Source organism: Hesperophylax consimilis, chromosome 27, assembly GCF_061612785.1.
Source record: "Hesperophylax consimilis isolate HC1 chromosome 27, BYU_Hcon_1.0, whole genome shotgun sequence".
Taxonomy (NCBI): domain Eukaryota; kingdom Metazoa; phylum Arthropoda; class Insecta; order Trichoptera; family Limnephilidae; genus Hesperophylax; species Hesperophylax consimilis.
The window spans coordinates 1,639,793-1,655,267 of record NC_142862.1 but is presented as its reverse complement, the minus strand read 5'-3'; the positions used below and the strand labels follow the sequence as shown (position 1 = coordinate 1,655,267).

Here is a 15,475-nt window from a genome sequence, read left to right as displayed (position 1 = left end):
TACTTGGACCATTACTATTTTTAATATATATAAATGATATTGCTAAATGGGGACTTAAGGGTACAATACAACTCTATGCAGATGATACAGTGATTCTTTATCACAATAATGATTTAAACGAACTTGAAAAGGAAATGGAAAGTGATGTAGCTTGCCTGGCAAACTGGCTGCGATTAAACAAACTTAGCCTAAACATAAAAAAAACACATTACATACTGTTTCCAAATAAAAAAATGTATGTCTTAATATAAGTCTTGACAATAACCGCCTTGAAAGGGCTGATGTTACAAAATATCTTGGCCTTTTCATTGATTCACAACTCACATGGAATCACCAATTTAAACATGTTCTATCCAAAATTACTCATATAACTGGTGTTTTATATAGACTTCGCGGGTTACTTCCTCCCTCTCTATTAAAATCGATTTACCATGCTATGATTCACTCACATCTAATATATCTCGCCGGAATCTGGGGATTTGCTACAAAAAAAATGATTTCAGAAGTCCAAGTCGTCCAAAATAGAGCCCTGCGAAATATTTTCAGTTTACCTTGGGACACACATGTCAAAGACATCTACAGAAACACCCAAATACTTCATTTTAATACCATTCCCACTTTTGAAATAACGAAAACTATATTAAAAGTAATTCAACACTCGGCACATTCCAACACTACACTCTATTACAATTACGACGTACACCAACACAACACAAGAAATCACAACAAACTACATATCGTCGGTGCATACATAATATGAACAATGTAAGCTTTAGTACATTCTGAGATAATCGATAAAAACTGTTTAAAAAAATAACGAAACGGAAAACGAAAGTTCTATTTATGAACAAAGTAGGAAATATACATTTTATTCAGTAAAATAAAATGTTATTTGCAAATATTAATTATTTTGTATCAGAAAATCACATTTTAATGCGATTTTGCTCACATGGTTCATATTCTGTGCACGGTTTTCGTCACATTGTTCATTTTCAATAGCAGCTGTCAAAATATTTCATTCAAGTCTTGTGTTTAAAGTAGAGATTTAAAATGGGAGACTATTATCACAAAATATATTATGTGAATGTAGTGGTGTGCAAAGGATATGACATTTTGTTTTATTATTTATATCAATTTTTGTATAATATTTTGGAAAAGTATAAATTATGTGAATGAAACTTTTTATTTTAAGATTCCCAAGTTTTAACGACACACATCTTTGTCATCACAACACCCATATTTACACAGAAGAAAATCCATCTCTAAAATATCTTAAAGATAACTAACTAACTAACCATCACGCCGTTTCTCCGCAGGGGTAGGCAGAGAGGACGGACCGCCAAACAACTCGGTCTTGGCACACATTCCTTGTCTCGTTCACATTAATACAACGTCTCATACATGCTCTTCTATTATTCTGACTCTTGACATGGTCCGACTCAAGTATCTGATTCACTTGGTCGTGCCATGTCTTTCTTGGGCGTCCTCGCTTTCTTCTACCATTCACATTCTTAGAGCTCTGCTAATTAAAACTAGTAACCTCCTGACAAGTTCAGTGAGTGGACCATTGCTCTCATTTTTCACACTAGTTTTAGTAAGTTTATTCTTTAAGAATAAATTTAATAACTCGATAATATTAATAGCATAAAATCATACTTCAATGAAATACATAATAGTAAAATAAACACAATATTATATTTTTTAATGATGTTTTTATTGGAATATAATTACTAAAAAAGAGGAAACATAATACACACTTAAATTATTTGTTTTTTCTCCCACAATTCTACACATAAGTTAGAGAATCATAAAATGGGTGATGATCCTTATCTATTACCAGTTTTAACTCTTGCAAATGCCTGAATTTAGAATCTGATAAAGCAAGGGGTTTGGTGTATAGAGGCAATGGGGGAACATAGCCAGTCTTGCGGCGTTGGAGCAATTCCAGCCAATCCTTCGACTGGTCTAATTTATAGAGGATATCCCCCGACGATAAGTATTTAAGAGCCCTCAAATCTGTGACAACGGGATCCCCTACTTTCTTTCCCGGTCTCAAAGATGTTAGGTTTGTATTCAATGATTCGTAATTTAAAAAAAAGTCGAAGTGGACATTTTTTATATTGTATGGCTGTTTGGGTCGAGCCATTTGCATGCGAGATAAATAATCACTTGGAGAATATATTGGTGGCTTGAAGTAATGCTCCAGCACCGAATGGACATTGTCGGCTTCCATCATAGTATGGCCCTTCTCCAGAAAAATTTGATCTATTGTGACTGACGACCTTTTAGAGTAATCACTCAATGCACTTGCCAGTATTCTGTTCCGATTTTGGTAATTGCAACCATCGGAAATAAGGATGACATTCTTATACTGTAGGGGTAAGCTCTCCAGGTAGTTGAATATACAACTTGTGAATTCATTCGCGGTCACACCTCCATCTGCTTCATGCCACGTGTAGAGAGTGACATCTGCATTGTTTAGGACGTATAATGTGAAGTTGTGGAGTTGAAGTTTCTGCTTGTAGTATACAGCAGACGCTAGTAATTTGGGACATAACAGTACACTCTGCAAGTCCATAGTGACAACTACATAATGTAGTCTCACTGACAGATTCTTTTGCTGCATTCTTAGCAATTTTCGCTTGATCCTTGCGTATAATATGCTGCTCATAAACTTCTCCTCCAATAGTACCGCATTTAAAACCCACACAAATATCACATTGATCTTTGCGTGGGTGGTGAATGGAAACCTTTTCAGCTTTTAAAACGTCACTGAATAAGTTTCTGTTGACTTTTGGCACATTATTTTCAGTGCACCAAATACTGAAGACTGAAAGCATGTGTTGCTTCGATAAAAAGAACGATTCCACATATCGTCTATTTGTTTGTGATCTGCAGTAGTGACTCGGAACAACTGGCAGAAGATTAAGCCATTTTTTAATACTATCCACTGCTTTAGTATGCTTGGCAACTTTTTTACTTACAGTGTTAGGGGATACGTTATCCTCGTCATTGACAACTTGATTATGATAGCTCCACCTCCTGAAAGTGCTTTTTGTAATGCTCAACGTATTCATAAACATTTTGTGACACACCTTATATTTATCCCCGTCCTTGGTAAACAGATATACATCACGTCCTTGTGTCTTTTTCGTGCAATCTGCGCTTTCACGACGACGCTGTCTTATAGCACGTACTGCTACAAAGCCCAGGAAATAAGCTCTCTTCTCCGACCAAGTTTTCAATTTCCAAAAACTGTTGAATGTGTGCAGGCGATCCTCTTCCGTTATTTTATGACAATAAAAAGAATTTTTAAGTGCAAATTTGGGTTGTTCGTGTTCACATCTTATTCCCATAGACTTTGCTGACTTCAATTGGCTTTGCTCATATTTCCCGCAATGCTTTTTATATCCGACATACTCTTTGCCCAAGACTCTACATCTCTTATTTTTTTTAATCTTCTGAACAAGTGAATCAGAATCTAATGGTAAAGAAACATTTGTATTATCATTTTCTGGGATCCACTCTCCAGTTAATTCACACAGACTTTTGTCTCCAGAGATAACATCGTTCCGTGTGGAGCCAATGTTATTCGACAGGTTTGGAATAAATTCTCCAGTCACAGGACATAACATCATGTTGTCATACATTTGATTGACTGGTTCAAGATCTTCAACATCCATTTGATTGACTGGTTCAAGATCTCCAACATCCATAACCTCTGATACAGAACTACGTATCGTACTTAAACGTACAATCTCCCTCGTGCGGTTTCGGTACATTCTGGAACAAAATCAAAATTAAATACATAATTCAACATCTTTCCTGCTACAGTACTAGTACAGTAATAAAAATATGAACTCACATAAAAATTTTTGAACTTGTCAGCAAACAACAGTGATTTCTCTACACGTTTCTCTTATTATAGTCAAAGATATATTTATCTGTAAAAGAAGATACACAGATTGAAATATACATTACATAGTACGCACAAATATGACAACAATATAGTAAAATATAGTTAAAAGACAGACAAATACTTACAGATGCCAGTCAGATGATAATGACATGTAATGCTTAGAATAATCATGTATTTCTCTTATTTTTGAGTTAAATTTTAGTATTAAACTTTCCCTGAAACATAAAAACAAAATAACTTTAATATTTTTCCACATTGTGTCAAAATTCGAAGTTTATCACAACACTGGACTCAAATTATTGACGCTTCAAAGGGCAGCCATTTTTCATAAATCCTCGGATGACATTTTGTTACTGTTTTTAGGAAAATACGTGAAATTTATAAAATAAAACATAATAACTTACCGCTACTTTATAAACCAAATGGCCACGAACCGTCAAACAATAATATTATGTCGGATTTATTTATTTATTCACTTCAAAAACAGCTAGAGCGTGTACAAGGTAGAAAATATGCGGGAACAACTTGACAACTGTCAGTGTAATCATAGATGTAGAATATGAACAATGTGACCATAGATGCGGAAAAAAGCGCACATTTAATATGAACCATGTAAAATAAGTTCACATGGTTCTTATTGAGATGCAAAATTTTGACTGCCTGCTCATGATTCGTTTTCTATCTCCATAAATATTGGTTATTAGGACATGGTTCATATTGTAGAAGGTGGAGAAAAAAAAACTAAAAAAAACTGTATATTTAGTTCATTTTCGTCAAAAACGTTACATTGTTCATATTATGTATGCACCGACGATATACCAAAAATCAAATCAACAAAATATGGACTAAGATCCCTGGAATACATAGCTCACACAAAATATAATCAACTACCCAACGAGATCAAATGTGCAAGTCAATGTAAAAAGACCCAAACTAACATGCTCAAACTTCATCTTATTAATGACTATCTGAAATAATAATGTTGTGTATGTCCCATCATATGTCCATTTAATACATACAGCTATATGTTTCATGTAATGCGTATCATTCCCGCAATGAGTTTATTAACTCCTGGGAGTACAATGCTTTATATAATATACTATATTCTGTATTGTATACTTTTAATAAAAAAAAATTAAAAAAAAAAAAAAAAATGACGTAAATAAAGTAAAAGTTTTGTTTACACAGGAAGAGAAGAAACCCGTTATTCTGGAAGGAAGGAGAATAGAAGACATATTTTTTCTTTAACTGTATTAAATAGAATTTCGCAGCACGACTCTTTTTATGATTGTAATTATCTAACTTAGAGATAGTTGAGCGTATACTTCGAGATGACAAGTTCTGGGAAGAAAAAATGCTTATTAAATTAACTAATTTTTAAATGGATTGCATTCTTGTCGAGCTTATCGATCCTGGAGTCACAAGGTCTATGAATGTTCGTGATCCTCCACATATCTTAGATATTGTATGTAAAGAACGTCAATTTGGAAATCGTCGTTTAGATTTCGACGAAATGCTATATATTGAATAATTATTTGAAAATTTGAAAATTTGAATTTGAATTATTTTCGTTTTTTATATAAAATTATTTTTACTATTTCTAACTTATATTATAATAAATGATGGCCTTTATACAAAAAAAGTTGCATCTTATGCTTTTTACATTACATAATTATTTGTTTTATGTAACTTTTTGTAAACGATAATAATAAATATTGAAAATGACTGATATTTTATTTATCTTGTCAATATATTCAGATATAATTATGATCAGATATTATGAAAATGATTCGTGATTGAATACCGTATTGCTTTGACATCTGTCAATGAAGAACACGTCGGTTACGAGTCATAAGTTACTGCCTACCGTCTAGCAGTATGGTTACAGAAATCTGATAAGAATCATAAAATCATGAGCTCCTTCTGCAATAGGTAACGTTTCTATCGAAATTTGCCTAAAACATGCACATTCAACTTAATATTACTATTCACATAGTTTGAAAGACGCCCATTATTAAGCATTTCATGTTCAAACCTTACTCATGGGTACCATCTAGTGGATTTCATCGCTGCTCTGACTTCGAACTGTTCGTGGTGTCGGGTGTTCCCCATTGCAACGTACTTCATTCATCTGCACCCCGAAATATTATAATATTTAATTCGAGCGGAGCGCGTGTGAAACTAATTTGCTTCGCCCACTTAAATCGCGTTCACGCCCATAACTGATATTTTTTTAGGATCTTATTTCGTCTTAACATGTCGGCGCACGGAGCGGACTGCTCCAATTGCGACCGCATAGGGTCGGCCCTGATTGGGGATATAGAATCCTCAATTAGTCTGTGGCATAGGAGTCGGAAGGTATTATGTAAATTGGTGACATCAGTTTTCTTTCAAATATATTATCTGTTCAGTTGGCTTTATACAGGAAAATCATAGAACTCACCAATTTGTTTTTTCGATCTTAGCATTTCGATTTAAGAAAAGCAAACTTTTTAAAAATTTTCTCAGCAACTAAAGGGTTAAAAAAAGCTTTTGGGTTAAAGGATTAAAGGGTCCACGTTTCTTCCTATTATAAAAGAAATAATTCATCTTGAATTAATGCTAAAATTAAAAAGGTTATTGATTCTCTAGTTTTCTGCTTATACTACGAGTTTCCGGACACTGAGTATATTGATATGTGACATAATAAGACATTCAACCTTACCCACCTACTGAATTCAATGTAACAATATTTTGCTAACAAAAACTGAACAAAGTAACCTGATTTGATATTGTGGCGTGAATCAGTGGTTTGTGTTCACAGCGCTAGTCCTACCCCCATTCACCTCAAGTAACCTAATCAAGGTCTCTCAATTCCATACCCAATTGGTTATTGCATTACAAATTTCTACAGGCCGGATTTTGGAAAGAGCAGATATAATATATCTGTGGTTTCAAGTGTTCATTTTCACTGTTAATACAGAATTATATGGCAGAAGTAGAGATGGAATATTAATTTATTTATTTACTCACGCTATTAAGGCTTTTGCATGAAAACAATGTTTAAGGAAAGATGATCAGGAGTACAATAATAACGAGTGCATATTGCATAGCATATTAGGCCGGGTACAAACAATATAAGCAGGTACAATACTTATTAAATTATTATAAGCAATAATTAGTCGCTGGAATATCAAAACAAATTAAAAATATCTTGCGAGTTAAAATAAATGTAAATATTGAATTATTTACTGGCGGGTTGGAAATAAGCCGACGTGGCTCAGTGGTCCAGAGTGTTTGATCGGACATCAGAAGGCGCGGGTTCAATTCCCGTTGGCGGCATTTATTTTTACTCGGGAGATATTTTCAATTTTGTATGGATATTTCAGGCGACTAATTATTGCTTATAATAGGTACAATACTAGATGTGATTGAGAATTGTTGTACATTCAAGTAATAGTTGTTCAATAAATGATAATGCGTACAAGATAGGCACTTAAAGCACTATGAAAGTAGTAGCGGGCAATACTTAATAATAATGCTGATGTTAGTAAAATAAATATGAAATTTTTATTGTTTATTAAAAAAGTAGTGTTCAATTTTTAAAATTATCCATACAAATTTATTTAAACTAGCGAAAAAATCATAGGATTGTCTGAATTTTTGAGAAAGCAGTTCCAATTTTGAAATTGGCACTTTTATAATAATTTTCTGTTAAATATTATATTATAGGTAGGTAATTTATAGTTTGTCTTTGTTCTTCACATTCACACACTCACTTAGAATTCATACAATCAGTTACAATTCACACAGTCAGTTACAATTCACACAATCAGTTACAATTCACACAATCAGTTACAATTCAGACAATCAGTTACAATTCACACTATCAGTTACAATTCACACAACCAGTTACAATTCGTACAATCAGTTACAACTTTGAAAATACACTTAAATTCGAAACAAATTTTTAGTTAATTGAACCCGATTTCACGCAAAACTAACACACAAACAACCAAATTACCATATTGATGATAAACAAGTTATTATTTAAATAATATTCAGAATTATTAAGAAAAAAAAATATTTATCGTTTTAAATACATCTATTTACCTACATATTCAAAATCGCTCAATTTATTTTAATTTATTCATTGACTAAGCTAAAATATACAGGATGTATCATCAGCACGTATGCATATTTGGAGTTAAAACGTAGAAATCATTTTGCTTTTTTACAATACGCTACATTTTTTTTTCAATTCGGAAAGAGACAAAAACAAAAAATTCTCTTACACGTCGCCACTGATGATTCTGCCACACGTCGCAAAGGATCACGTGATACGCATTCTATCTCGTTTGTACGGTGCTGCTGGAACGAGACGTAGTACAAATCACGTGATGCACTAGGTAGTGCCAAGTGGTGACGCGTGGCCGAAAAATACATAAATTTTAATGGAAAAAAAGTCATCAGACGACAAAATACCTTTAAATTTAGTTTTTGGTCAATGGCTCAGTTGGCGAATGCGTCTGGTTCCTACCCAGGAGTCGCGAGTTCGATTCTTTGACTGGCATTACACAAGCAACATCCTCCGCTTATGATGATGGTATTGGAAAATTTTAAAACACTGTCAGGTTATTTATTTATAATACGAGAATTTTCAACTTTAAAAAAAAAATAATATTCTGAATGGTGATCTGATAATCAATAGGGTCTACTATGACAAAAATCAAATTATCTTTTGTCCTGAATCTTTATGTATGCAACAAAATCTAATAATAATAATATTTTCCGTACCCTTAGTAGCTGAGGTTTACCATTTTGATATTTCCAAGTCTCGTACAAACAAACATAATGTGATATCACCTAAATCGCAGGGCGCAAGAGTTGTGAAGAGGCGACAAATAAAGGACACGTGACTAGCATTCAATTGGACCTACCCCTACTCCATCCCCTAAACATAAATAATACACAATAATGGGGTTGCTTAGACTTGGTTAACTTTGTGGGATTTTGACAGGACGTTGTTCATATCCAGGACAACTCAATTTTTTTTTTTTGGTTAGTACCTCCATATTCTGAAAAAAATATAAATTGGTATGTGCGATAATCGCATAGACTATCGACACATGGGTTAGATTATAATGGTTATAATCTAGACTGGTATGTGCCTATGTAAACGCTCCGTTCGCTGAACCAAAAAGATAAGTATTCGCATATGTGACTTACGGAAGAGTTGGTTGTGATGTTCGATGATATGGTTCTTTTGGGAGCGCTCGTATGGTGGAGGAATTCACAGGTACTTGTATATAAATGAACGAATTATAACTCCGGCTAAAACTCGAATTAACACATCGGTTGTTTTCTCGGTACGGTGTTTGTTTTTCAACTGAAATTAAATGACGTTTTCGCTACGGAACGTGTGGCTCCATTCCACTCAAAGCAACACTGCGCAGATTCAAACCAGTAAAATTTGAATCCTAGACTCCTTATTTTTTTAGAGCGGAAAGAGCGTTAAAACAATTCAGCGTCACGAAACAGGTATAAAATATGCTATGGGCGAATACTTGAGTCAAAATTTTTATTATTTCTCGTGTAATTTTCCATCATAAGCTACGGAGCTTTGAAACATCGCTGTAACATTTTAAATGTTATAATTTCTCAATAATTTTGACGGTCTCCATGGTTGAGGGATGTGGCTCATGGCTAACAATCCGTAGGTCGCGGGTTCAAAACCCGGCGTGCGCAAGTAAAGTTTATTAAAAAATTAACTACAAGATACCCTCAGTATATCACTGTTATAAGACAGTCACTCAAAATTGAAACATTGCTTGAAATGACTTTGGTCGTGTTTGGTGATCTGATCTGAATATCCAGGTAGTACATCCTCTTTTTCCACTTCCCTATCTCTTTCCCCTTCCCGCTACCTTTAGCATACCCCAGTTGGGGAGGCTACAGACGGTTTTGAGCAGCTGGGACTCTTGTGCGGTATTCACTCTTAAATAAAATCAATGAGATAAGACATTATAAAAAATAACGTCGAAAATCCAGAGAAACCGGATAGCATATGACTATTATTGTTTTTAATGTATTTAAAACACACTATTGAAAAAATTCTGCCTAAAATCTAATTAAGTTTTGTTAAAAATTAACTTAATAGTGTTCTATTTTATTTTATAGCTTTTCAAATTCAAATAAAGAATCCGGCGTATTTTAATCTGAAAGTTACGAAATAGGGGAGGTTGGGGCTATAAAAACAATATTAATTCATCAAGAGGAATTTAATATAAGCCCCAAATTCCTCCGCCAAATGGGGCTGACTTGCGAAGTACCTACCTCCAGTAGTTGTAGGGGAGAGTGGGGCCAGTTGCTGCATGTGGCACAGCGCGCTGTTTAGTGTGGTAAATTGATTTGAATTAGTTATTTGCAGAAAGGGGAGGTATACGTGACAGTGTTGCAAACATTTCATCATGTCAGATACATTTTATGTGAACTGCAGATTTAGATTTGATGTATTATCAAATATCAGGAACATGGCAACATTTAAACTAAATTCAAGTAAGAACGTTTGTTTATGTTAGCAAATTTATAAATTTTATTTTTTATTTTTGTGTAGTTCATCAAGCGGTCTTTATAATTATTATTTCTTCGCACTCGGTCAGCTGTTTTGTTTAAGATTTGAAATGGGAGGGTAGCCATCTTGTTTTCCAAAAACTAACACCAAACATAAAATAGTAGATTTGCTTTGTTTAAAAAAACTTTATTAGGATTTTTTTCTAAGATTAATTTGAATAATCGTCCTAGCGAGAACACGATGTATAAATTCACTTTTTTTATTACATTCCCGGGTTACGATTAACATGCCAATATTTTAATTTCTCCTGCTAAGAAGTGAAAGTTGAGAAGAGTTAGACTAGGAGACGATTTGAATCCACGACACGAGATGCATTTGTCAACTCGGTCGCTATAAAGTTTGCGTGTGTGAAGAGGTAACTATGTACGGTAACAACGGAACAATTTATAAATATTTCTTAATGTATTGTTCGCATGATCGCACAACTCAATGTCAATAATAATCTCAACAGTCTCAACTAAAGACAGTAGGCCTATGGTGTCCCCTATGGGGTATGTTGGAGGCTTGAAAGGAAACATAAAGGATGGTTGGGTAGTACTTGGATTTTCAGATATTGTCACTAAACACGGCTAATGCCATTTTAACATATTTCATGCGGGCGAAAGATGGTTTGAAAGGGAGATATGTAAATACGAATGTAAAAAAAATGATAATAACTTAGCAAAAATGGTGACAATATTTGATAAAACACGACGCTTCAGTTACATTTAAAGATAGTATAACATATTAAATAACGGAAAAAAAACGTGTTTTTAATAATTTTCGGAGATTACTTTGCGTTTTTTTCTATGAAGGGAATTTCATATAATTAACATTTCGGCATAACAAATGTATAGGTATTATCTTTAAAAATAACTTTGAATTTTTTTGGAACTTCAAAACTTAAAGAGTTTTCGAGAAACTTGTTATAAATCGGTAGAAATTGGGTATGCGGGGGCTTAAAAAGCTATATATTTGAAAATAATTGTGATGTTTGGTAATAAGTTGGGTTTTCAAGCGATAGATGGCACCAGTCATAAAGCTTACTCCAGACTTCGACAGATGTCGCTAGTGTGTAGCAATTGCCTGTGGGATATCATGCGAGACAACAAGCTTCTAGAAACAGAGAATTACCAACCCTCGGGTAATGAACAGTGTAGCTAAATCCAGACTATTTTATTAGAACGTAAATAAACGCAAATATAGCAAAGAACTTTTTACTTTATCAAAGAGTTCCTAAGACAGAAATATAACAATATTACATCACATATTTTTTTTATTATTAAACTCTCCATAACTTAAAATTATTGTTTTAAAATAAAGGCTACTTTAATTTACATTACAATTTAACTTGCAAAGGGATTGATATACAATTATCGGACAGCAATGTCGTTCCCGCCATCCAAAGAGGAAAAGGTAGGTTCAATTCTAAATTGTGCGAATTCCTTATCCAAGCGATATCTGCTGATTGTATTGACCATCTATAGTTGCACATTTATCTCAATCAAAATCTGTAATTACACGCACAGTCTCCAACATCAGCCACATCCTTCCGGCTCGCTGTCGCTGATAATAGTCGTCTTCTCTTTTTTCTGCATTCTTCGCCCACCCCCATGGTGGGGTGTATCGATGCGCAAGTAAGCCCTTGAGAGGGCGCATCCATGCAACAATAATCCTTTATTTGGAGCCCTCGACCCGTGCCACTCCGGGCACCCCTCCCCCATGGAATGCCCGATTGTTTGTAGTGTTGCTTACATTTCAGGCCCTGATGTATTTGGAATTTTTCGTATTTTATTTTTGCAGCAATTCTTTAAAAAAATTGACGATGGTTATTTTAATAATATTATTATTAAATCAACATCCAACCAATAACCTTCACCGGTTTCAGAGTAGATTTCAACACTCTTTTGTCTTGGAATATTTAGAGCTGACAACAATTGCGTTGAATTTGGAATTCCAGAAAGAAACGATGAGTAAATTTCATACCGCCAGGACTCACCATTAGTTATTTTAAGCCTCAGATAATCATAGCTACATAATTTTTGTTTTATGGTGAAGATAAAATAACACGGTATCGGTCTTGATGATTTTTAGCATAGTTGAAGTCCCCGGCGTTGTCCTGGCCTAACGTAGAGATTTTCGAAATCTGATGTAGAAAATAATTTTCCTAGACTAAACGTCAAGTGTGCAAAATTTCATCAATAATAATCAAAATTCTTTAAGGAGTGGGTAGTGGGACAAAGGGTGGTTTTTTAAATCTCCTGAGGCAGTGATCTTTCTCTTATTTTGAAAGAAAGGTGTGGAAAATTATATCCATATTGGAATAAAACTGTAGATTTGTACACGGAGATAAATGACTATCGCTAATTTGATATAATTAGCGATAAAATTATTGGTAATCCGGTTAAAAATAGGATTGCAGGCCTTAGGAATGAAATAACAGTTTTTTTGACAAAATTACAAATATAGATCACAATGTTAATGCAGGTGCATTTGCGCAAGTGCAATTTAACCGGATTACCAATAATTTGAAAGATAAGATAAGATAAAATCGTATTTCGCTACCTCCTACTTTAGCCAACGTTTCGGACAGCATTGCAGTGTCCATCATCAGGGCAGATGTGTAATCTGAAAAAACACGGCATAATACCCCAAAAACAAATCACTATAATACTTTTGGCCGTGAAAATCTCAAATCATACCCGATTCTTTATAAATTAGCATTGCCAATTTTTTATGCACACTTCATCATATGCTTTGTAGATATTGATTAGGTTAATTTGAAATAGCTTGTTGTCTAGGTTTATCAATAGGTTTTACGTATGGGTCTAGATTAGGTGCTCTCAAATTTTTGTTTAACATTTGAAAGAAGTCCCTCTCTTCTTGGTACATCTTCGGCTGTTTCCGAATTAGCCGCTCGGGCGGCCGAAGTAAGCATTCAATTATTCGGGCAAATGGCGCGGATAATCGACGCCGGTGACTGGGCCTGAATAGCCGGGATCTCCCTCCCCCGGTTGCGAGATGAGAGTAACCCTCATGTTTCGTATTGTATCGTGAAAATACCAGATAAAATCGCCATCATGTTGGAGTAAGGATGATAAAAGTTTGTAGATAAAGTAAAATCATCCCTTATTTTTATACAGTACTAAAGTATCGTACCTTTTTATGTGAATACTGTACAAGAGTCCCAAAGGCTCTTAACTGTCTGGAGCAAGAGGTACTATGGCGTCTCTAATTTTCAAATAAATGTTGGGTTAGGTTAGGAAGTACTTGGCTTTTTAGATATGGTTAAAAAATATGGCTAAAGCCATTTCAAGCAACGTTTCTGAATTCTTGTTTTAGGTTTTACCAGGGCGGAACTGAGATTATCTACAATTTTGGAATGTTCGGCAAATATACTATATATATATATATATATATATATCTGAAAAGTGAAATAACACGAATTAAATACAATTTATGAAAAGCGAAATAACACGAATTAAATAAAGTTTATTTGTGCACGCTGAGATTCGAACCCGCGACCTCTGAATTCCTAGTCGAGGATCTTAAATGGTCGACCACTGAGCTCATCAAACTGATACAAACGTGGTCAGAAAATATCGCAACCATCGAAATTTATGTGTATTATGAATTTTCCGACATCTTTGATCTCGGATCAATCGGTTCGCAATATCCGTTTCCTCTCCCATCAGCCTGCGAGCTATTCGCGCGGGAAACGGGAAATAGAGGAAACCGGAAGTGGACGGGAGAAAAGTGCGCCAAATAAGGACACGTTAATCCACATGGCCGCGGTCAGCGATTACTTCCGGATCTCTTTTCAAACATCAGCCGTACCGCTGGTAACTCCGTTGTAAAATGACGTATAAACCCGCTGATTTTTGAGGCAGGGATTCTCTCAAATCGAAACGATAATGAAGGTATTTTTATTTTATATTTATATTAACGAATACATTTTGTATGAAGATTGAAAATGAGCCATTTTCAATTTGCCGCCAAAACGTCATGTTCGTTTTTATTCGTGAATTCGGTGGTGTTAACGTTGGCTTTACCAGACATTGGCGTTATCTATGTCATATTGACGTTGTAGCCAGTTGGAACCGTCTCGGAATGTGCGGTTTTTAGATCGTTGTTAAAATCAACAATTATTAATGAAATACTAGAATCACACAGTTTTATTAGATTTAAAAATAAACTTTCAATCTTCCACACATTTTTAATCGTATTCATTATTTCTGAAAATACCCTATTTAGGATGTAATAGTCCAACTTACTGCGGGCTCATACATACATACATTATATTATTTATTACTCTTTTTAAAATTAATAGGCATCTACGACCCAGCTCCAATCTGTTAATTGGTGCAGACTTTGTATAAGTAAAACGTGGTTTATCGGCTTTGTCCTTTTTTGATAGCCTAATTTCATTGCACATTCTTGTGTTTTGTCTATGTGTGTTATTGTTGTATGTAATATTGTTGTTTTAAAAGCATTTTAGTAAAAGGTTGTTTATTATTTTATGCATAAATGTCATCGCGTTCAGCATCTGTTCAATGTTAGCCAATTTAGTTCATTTAACATTTTAGTTAATTTTGAAAATTTGAAATTCAAATTGTCTTAAAATGAGTAGGTACCTTACTAACCTACTCATTTTAATACAATTTGGTACCAAATCGAATTGTCTTAAAATTTCGAGTAGGTACCAATTTGAATTACTGATTATAATTTTTTTCTGTTATCAAGTTACTGAGAATTTATGTTTACAGTACCTATATTGTATTTTATTTTTGTTTTAATTTTCCAAAAAATAAATGGTTTGTTGTTTTTGATAGCAATCTCCATAGAAGGGTTGAAAATTAAAAGAATTTTTTAGCTATTGAATGGGATATCATCTTTGAGTTGTGGAATGCACGTCGGAGCGGGCTATGTGTGAGCAGTGGTCCATAGATAATTCGACATGAAAA

At 34.2% G+C, this 15,475-nt stretch overlaps 1 protein-coding gene and 1 long non-coding RNA gene across 2 annotated transcripts in view; both read right to left on the bottom strand.

Annotated features, from left to right (window-relative positions):
• The window catches only part of Gad1 (glutamate decarboxylase), a 106,152-nt gene that overhangs the window by 53,315 nt on the left and 37,362 nt on the right, over positions 1-15,475 (bottom strand). The window lies entirely within an intron of this gene.
• LOC149410449 (uncharacterized) lies at positions 2,602-4,555 on the bottom strand. The gene is made up of 3 exons (XR_016304973.1): positions 4,045-4,555; positions 3,866-3,944; positions 2,602-3,783 (listed from the first exon to the last, which is right to left on the bottom strand). It is a non-coding gene; the product is annotated as an uncharacterized LOC149410449 (long non-coding RNA).